The 6,734-nt window shown below is 45.1% G+C and overlaps 1 non-coding gene across 1 annotated transcript; it reads left to right on the forward strand.

The window, feature by feature from the left end:
• Nucleotides 1-6,032: 6,032 nt before the first annotated feature.
• On the forward strand, nucleotides 6,033-6,102 carry TRNAA-AGC (transfer RNA alanine (anticodon AGC)). Its single transcript has one exon. It is a non-coding gene; the product is annotated as a tRNA-Ala (tRNA).
• Nucleotides 6,103-6,734: the final 632 nt, after the last annotated feature.

Genomic DNA, 6,734 nt, shown 5'->3' on the forward strand with positions numbered 1-6,734 from the left:
ATAAAACAGATTTTCCATTTCTCATTTCTAGAAGAGAAATCAAACATTTATGGGAAAGCAGGAGCTGCAGAATATTATCAACCACTATGCTTCACAATTAAAACATAGTTCTGTGGCTGTAGCACAGCTGTCTCCAAGCTGGTGCCCTCCCAGTGTTCTGGACTCTCAACAGGCCCAGCTAGCATGGCTGTATGACAATCCAGATTTGAATTGTCAATGGCATGTCAAGAGTCCAAAAATAGCGGTCCAAAACACTGTTCAGTTTTTAACAAAATTTCTTCTTGTCATACAGAAATTGTTGTGTGTTTCGTTCTCACAAAAACAAAGATAACTAATAGCGCTATTGTTGGTTTTAAAAAGTGAGGTGCCAGTATTCACCTCTTGATAAAAGTATGGTGGGTGCCAGCCCAAAATGGCTGGCATGGACAGCAAAGAAAGGAGAGGTGCCGGGACTCTGTACTGGTCAGTACTGTCACAAAAACAGAACTGCTAATAACATATTATGGGACAAATTCAGAAGTGCAGGGTCCCTTCATGTTAGTCACAGCCACACACCCTTTTTTTTTGCTGCAGGGTTGAGAATGTAAAAAGGTAAAGGTGTCCCTGCACTTGTAGTGCGAGTCGTTTCCGACTCTTAGGGTGACGTCTTGCGACGTTTACAAGGCAGACCGTATATATGGGGTGGGATTGCCAGTTCCGTCCCCGGCCTTTCTTTACCCCCCAGCGTATGCCGGGTACTCATTTTACCGACCATGGATGGATGGAAGGCTGAGTGGATCTCGACCCCTTTTACCAGAGCTTCGACTTCCTCCTTCTGTTGGAATTGAACTCCGGCCATGAGCAGAGCTTCGGCTGCGTTAATGCCTTTTTTCATAACAACAGATGTCCCCAGGAGCTAATAAGCATGAAAGAGGAGAGTGCTGGCTACTGAGAAGAGTCTTACAGTGGTTGACTCACCTCCTTTCATTCTGATTGGCTCCAATCAGCAGCAAAAAATAAGCATGTTAGAAGACTCTTCTCAGCGGCTAACACACTCCTCTTTCATGCTGATTGGCTCATAGGATGCTGTAGACATAGGGACCTGGCCTGCTCCCAGAAAAGTAAAGGGTCTAAGACCCCTGAGACCCCAGACAGCTACACCTCTGAAATTACTTGACTAGTTTGGGGATTGGCAGTGTGTTGGTTGCTTGTGCAGAAGGGAAAAAAAGCTTAGAATAAACCCTGCATTATCTGACAGATGTTAATTGCCATCTAGTGGCACCAAAAGGCAAGGTCTTCCTTAAGACTGTGAAGACAGACAATACATATTATATAGCTTGGGGAGTCCCCTAGAAACCTAATGGGGAAGCAAGATCTGTTGGATGCTGAGAGCCCCTCCATCAGGCATGTGTGTAAATAAGCCATATATCATAAAAACACCACAGCCTCTGCTGACCTTCATTCCAAGGAAACCAAACCCCTGGAAGCCTCTCTCCACTCAGAGATTGGGGTGCATGCAACAATATATATATATATATATTAATTATACACACACACACCAAGGATGGACAGATCAGCTGATTTCACGTGCACTCAGTCATAGGTGGGCCTATGGCACCCTTTGACAATTTTTTAAAAATGCATTAAGACCTAAAAGCCAGTACGAATTAAAAACTGCAGAAATAAAATAGGCTGCGTTGGGAAGGCTTGGGAGAAAAGTTTTCAATGAACATCAGAAACGTAACAATGTTGAGGCTTGTGTCACTTCCAGTGTGTCCTTTCATACCACTGTTGCCTTGGCTCAAACAGGTACTCAAGGTTTTTGTAATATTTCAAAACCTGCAATTCCAATTTGATAGGAGACAATGATGGGGCAATTAAAAAAATCTATGGCTGGAAACAAATCATGGTTGTAAGAAGAGGGCAGCAAGTGAAAGCATGTTTTCCTCCCTCACCATCCACTGTATGTGCCATGACATGAATTATTGCAGGTTTTCACATGCAAATGTGTGTAAGTGAACATGAGATCATGTAGAAGTGGTTTGTAAATATGGGGTGAGTTGTAAGCTCGGAGGGCAAGCGTGGGGAGCCTCTGGCCCACTGGCCTAATTAGGCCCCCCCAGTCCTCCCCATTTGGCCCATGATGCCATTATGGTCAAGCCCCAGCCACCTGCCTTACACCTGCCATTGTATATGACATCAGGTATGGAGCAGGTAAAGATGCAACTGAGCCAAAAGTGGTTTGTTGGGGCTCGCCTGGCTCCATGTGCAAAGCGCCTGGCAATCAGCTAATTAGCCAGATCCAGTCTCCCACCTTTGTAGTAGGATTTGCCAACTGATCATTCCCTGACCTGCTCCTGTGTCTTTTCCATTGGGGTTTTCGCATTTTTAAAATGTCATAATTTGGCTGGGACACACACACACCCCTGCAGTTCCTCCTCTTTCCTCTCTTTTCCTGCTGTCTTTTTGCTGCTGTCAGCCAGTCCCTTGCACCTTTGTGTGCTGGTTCAATATGCACTAAGAATTAGGGTGAGCATTAGCTTGATCCGCAGAAAGCAACAGGTAAAGCGTCCCATGGCATGAACATGGCATTATTACCTGGCAATACCAGCATACCAAACTGCTGTTAAAGGGCCAGTAAACACACAGGTAACTCTAGCATGTAGTGAAAGTCATGTGTCCAAGATCCACTTCCAGGTTTTCCCAGGACTATTGGCACCCTGTTTGGGAATTCAGTTTTTCCCAGGGTGCTCCATTGCAATCTTCTTTTCAGGCAAGTTTCATCCATTTCAGGCAAGTCATCATAATGAGAGGGGACTGGCAGGTTTTGCCTCTGATTAAAAAAAAACTCTCTGTATTTTCCAGATGAAAAGACAGCACTGTTAGTAGGCATTGTCTCCCTCATCCTAAAAGTAAATCAGCATGAAAGGGGAATGTGTTAGCCACTAAGAAGAGTTTTCTAACATGCTTCCTTATCCTTTCCTTGCTGATTGGAACCAATCAGAGTGACTAGAGGTGAGTCAGCCACTGAGAAGATGCTTTTCAGTAGCTAACACTCTCCTCTTTCACACTTATTGGCTCCTAGGTGTGTCTGTTGTTGTCAGAAAAGGCATTGATCAGGGCCGGCACCAGCTTGTCCTGGGCCCCGGCTCGCATGCATACAGATGCACACACACACGTGCCTACCTGTCTCTCACAGGGAGGGAGCTTCTTCCGCCTGCCCATTCACTGGCAGTTCACTGACTCCATCTCTCCTGTCTTTTGCAGCTGCGCGGGCTGCTATGCATGCTCATTGCTGCCATCAACCAAGATGGCACTGGAGGTTTCAGCCCCTTAGGGAAACCTCGACCACCATCTTGGTTAATGGCAGTCCTGTGCACACAGCCGGCACAGCCGCAAAAGACAGGAGAGACAGGTAGGTGGAGCCAGCAAACGCGCAGGTGGAAAAAGCTCCCTCCCTGCGATCCGCAGCAGCTACTCTGCCACGGAGGGTGGAAAAGGAGCGTTACTCCATGGCTCCAGGGGCCCTTGACCAGGGCCCGACCTGTCTGCCCTTTGGGACCAGCCCTGGCATTAATAAGGATCTCAATCTCAACCCTGCAGCATACAAGGGGTGAGAGGAGAAGTGGCTGTGACTAACACGAAGGGACCCTGCACTTCTGAATTTGCCACTGTGCTACTGGTAGTAAGCAGTGGAGACTGGTAGCTCCGATGTCAGCAGGGCAGTGAAACCACTCCGGGTTTTAGTCTGAACATTCAAGGAGCTGTCCACTGCCCCACTGACATCGGAGCCACCAGCCTGCACTGGTAGTAAGTAGCACGACCCTCAATTCCTGCCACCCTGGGCTCTTTTGGGAGGAAGGGAGGGATTATGATGATGATGATGATGATGATACAGTAATAGGAAACATACAGGGTGGTCTTTTCTTCTAACATTCATTGCTGGTAGGTCTTTTTTTTACCAAACTAAATTGAAAATCAGCCTTCCTTAGCCTGGTGCCCTCCAGATATTTTGGGCTACAACCCTCATCAGCCACAGCCAGCCCAGCCCTACAGTGCCGGGGCTGATGGGAGTTGCAGGCCGAAATATCTGGAGGGCACCTTGCACTTCATTCTGTATCTCAAAAATGTACCTCTGTTGAGATTTTGGTGATATGCACATTTATTGCTATTTTATTGGTTGATTAGTAGACATCTGTTAAACAGCAGTTGGTTTTAGAAAATAATTCTTTAACCACCTGGCATCCCTAACAGTTATATAATAGTTGCCCCATAACCTAGGTACACTAAGCAAGCCCAGAGAGAGATTAAATTAACCACTGCTGTTAAAAAGAATACAAGAGTAAAACATTACTATATAACATTTTGCTCCGTGCCAGTCAGATTATTGCAGTGTTACTCTCTGATCCCCAAATAAATGCACTGTCAATTATTTATAATGATGTCTGTGAACAAATTTGAAAGATAATACCTTTCACTCCTATGAGCCTTCCACCCTGCTCCCTGCTTAGCTAGTGAAATAATGTGACTGACATGCAGGATTATTAGACACAGGTTCCTAGTAAGGCTTGAAAGCTCCTGGTTGTAAGTTTTAAGACAACCGTAGGTGCTTCCAGATTGTTGCTATTTTCAGCATATTTAAAGCATATTGCACACACACACACACACACAAAGAACCCTAGGAACTTTAGTTTGTTATTGGTGCTGGGAATTGTAGGTCTGTGAGGCGCAGACTACAGTTTCCAGAATTCTGGGGGTGGGGGAGTGCTTTGAAAGTATGGACTGTACACAGCCACAGTTCAATCATATACTGGTAAATTCGGGATGCACAATTATAGTTGATTGAGAGCTCTTGGGTAACAAGCCTACTTCCCAAAAAGATCACACTTTTGGCAAAAAGAAATGTGATGGGGAAATCACTAGACAGTGTGGGATAGCACTTGCTTTGACCATAAGAAAATAAGACTGGCCAATGGCCCATCTAATCCAGCATCCTTTTCTCACAGCAGCTACCCATATGCCCCAATGGGAAGACCGCAAGCAGGACCTGAGCACAAGGGCACTCTCCCCTCCTGCGGTTTCCAGCAACTGGTATTTGGAAGCATATTGTCTCCAACTGTGCAGGCAAAGCATAGCCATTGTGGCTAGTAGCCATTGGTAGCTCTATCCTCCATTAATTGTCTAATCCTCTTGTAAAGCCATCCAAGTTGGTGGCCATCGCTGCCTCTTACATGAGTGAATTCTGTAGTTTAACTTTGATGCCACTTCATCTAGCTTTCCCACAAACAAATCAGAATAAATGCTCAATAAACAGGTCATGTGGAACTGCCCTTCGAGTACACACAGATTAGGGGTAGACAAATGTGTCGATTCTGCTTTCTGGAAAATATTTTCAAACAGTCGGCAAAATTTATCTGAGATGGTCAACATTCACATTTGGATGTCAACATTCATCAAATGTTGTTCCTATAACATTTTCCTTATTTCATCTGTTCCAGAGCACATTCCTGGCACTAAAAATGCCCCTAAAGCCATTCTTGGGATAAAAATTAGACGTGACCACACATGCACATGACAGGGAGAGAGAGACCTCTTTCATTCAGTAAATGAATGTGTGTTTTTAGGACTATTTTTGTGGGGACGGGGGTACATTCAGCAGAGTAAAAAATGACTCCTTTCAGCAATTTTCTGATAATACTTGCAAAAATGTTCCCCATATTATTTGACATTGCTCTCTTTTAATTTCTTTCTCTCATTTAGATTCATTTGCCCTCAGAAAGCGGTATCATCCTCTTTACTGTGTGCTCCTTGATACGCTGCGATTTCCGATATGATGCAGCCAGAAAGGAGAAAAAGGTGCCAACCAGAGGAAAAATTGGTGGTGGTACCACTGTTGAAACAAATCAGAAAGATAATGGCCCTGTAGAAATTGGGGGGAAATGTGAACATTCTGACTATCATAATATTTCTCAGAGATATATATTCCTATCTTGCTACCTCCTCCTACTACTAAAAAATGGCTATTTTCAGCTCAGAAACTGAAATGGGGAAAGGGACATAGCTCAGTGGTAGAGCATCTGCCTAGCATGCAGAAGGCCCCAGGTTCAATCCCCGGCATCTCCAGGTAAGATGGGGAAAGTCTCCTTATCTGAAACTCTGGAGAGCCCCTGCCAGTCAGTGTAGGCAACAATGAAATAATTATTTATTTATTTATTATTACATTTATACCCCATCTTTCTTTTCATGATAGAGACCCAAGGCGGCTTACATATGGTTCCCAGGTGGTCTCCCATCCAGGCACTGACCAGACCTGACCCTGCTTAGCTTCAATAGGGAGCTGGCCTGATGTGCCTTCAGACCACAGCCTGGGACCTAGATGGACCTAAACTAGATGGACCAAGGGACGGACTTAGTATAAGGCGGTTTCCTATGTTCTTTTGTTCCTAAATGGGATAATATTTAGCACAGCTCTGTGACTTTTAGTTGCCCCGAACTGAGCATACAGTGATGCAATTGCACCTGACATCACCTCCATACTGGGTCACCAAGAAAGACATTTCTGCCCTGCAGCAATCTTCATCTGAGATGTGCAGAAGCAGAATAGCGTGACTAGGTCCTATTATTGCTGGGAGCCTTCATGGAATGGGTGGTTATTCAGGATTCTTTTGTGTTTGTGACATATGGGAAGGCTTTCTGCCAAAGGCAGATGTTAATCTTCAGCATCTGGGGGTGGCATGAAGGAAAGCAGGAACCTG

This window comes from Rhineura floridana, chromosome 13, assembly GCF_030035675.1.
Source record: "Rhineura floridana isolate rRhiFlo1 chromosome 13, rRhiFlo1.hap2, whole genome shotgun sequence".
Taxonomy (NCBI): domain Eukaryota; kingdom Metazoa; phylum Chordata; class Lepidosauria; order Squamata; family Rhineuridae; genus Rhineura; species Rhineura floridana.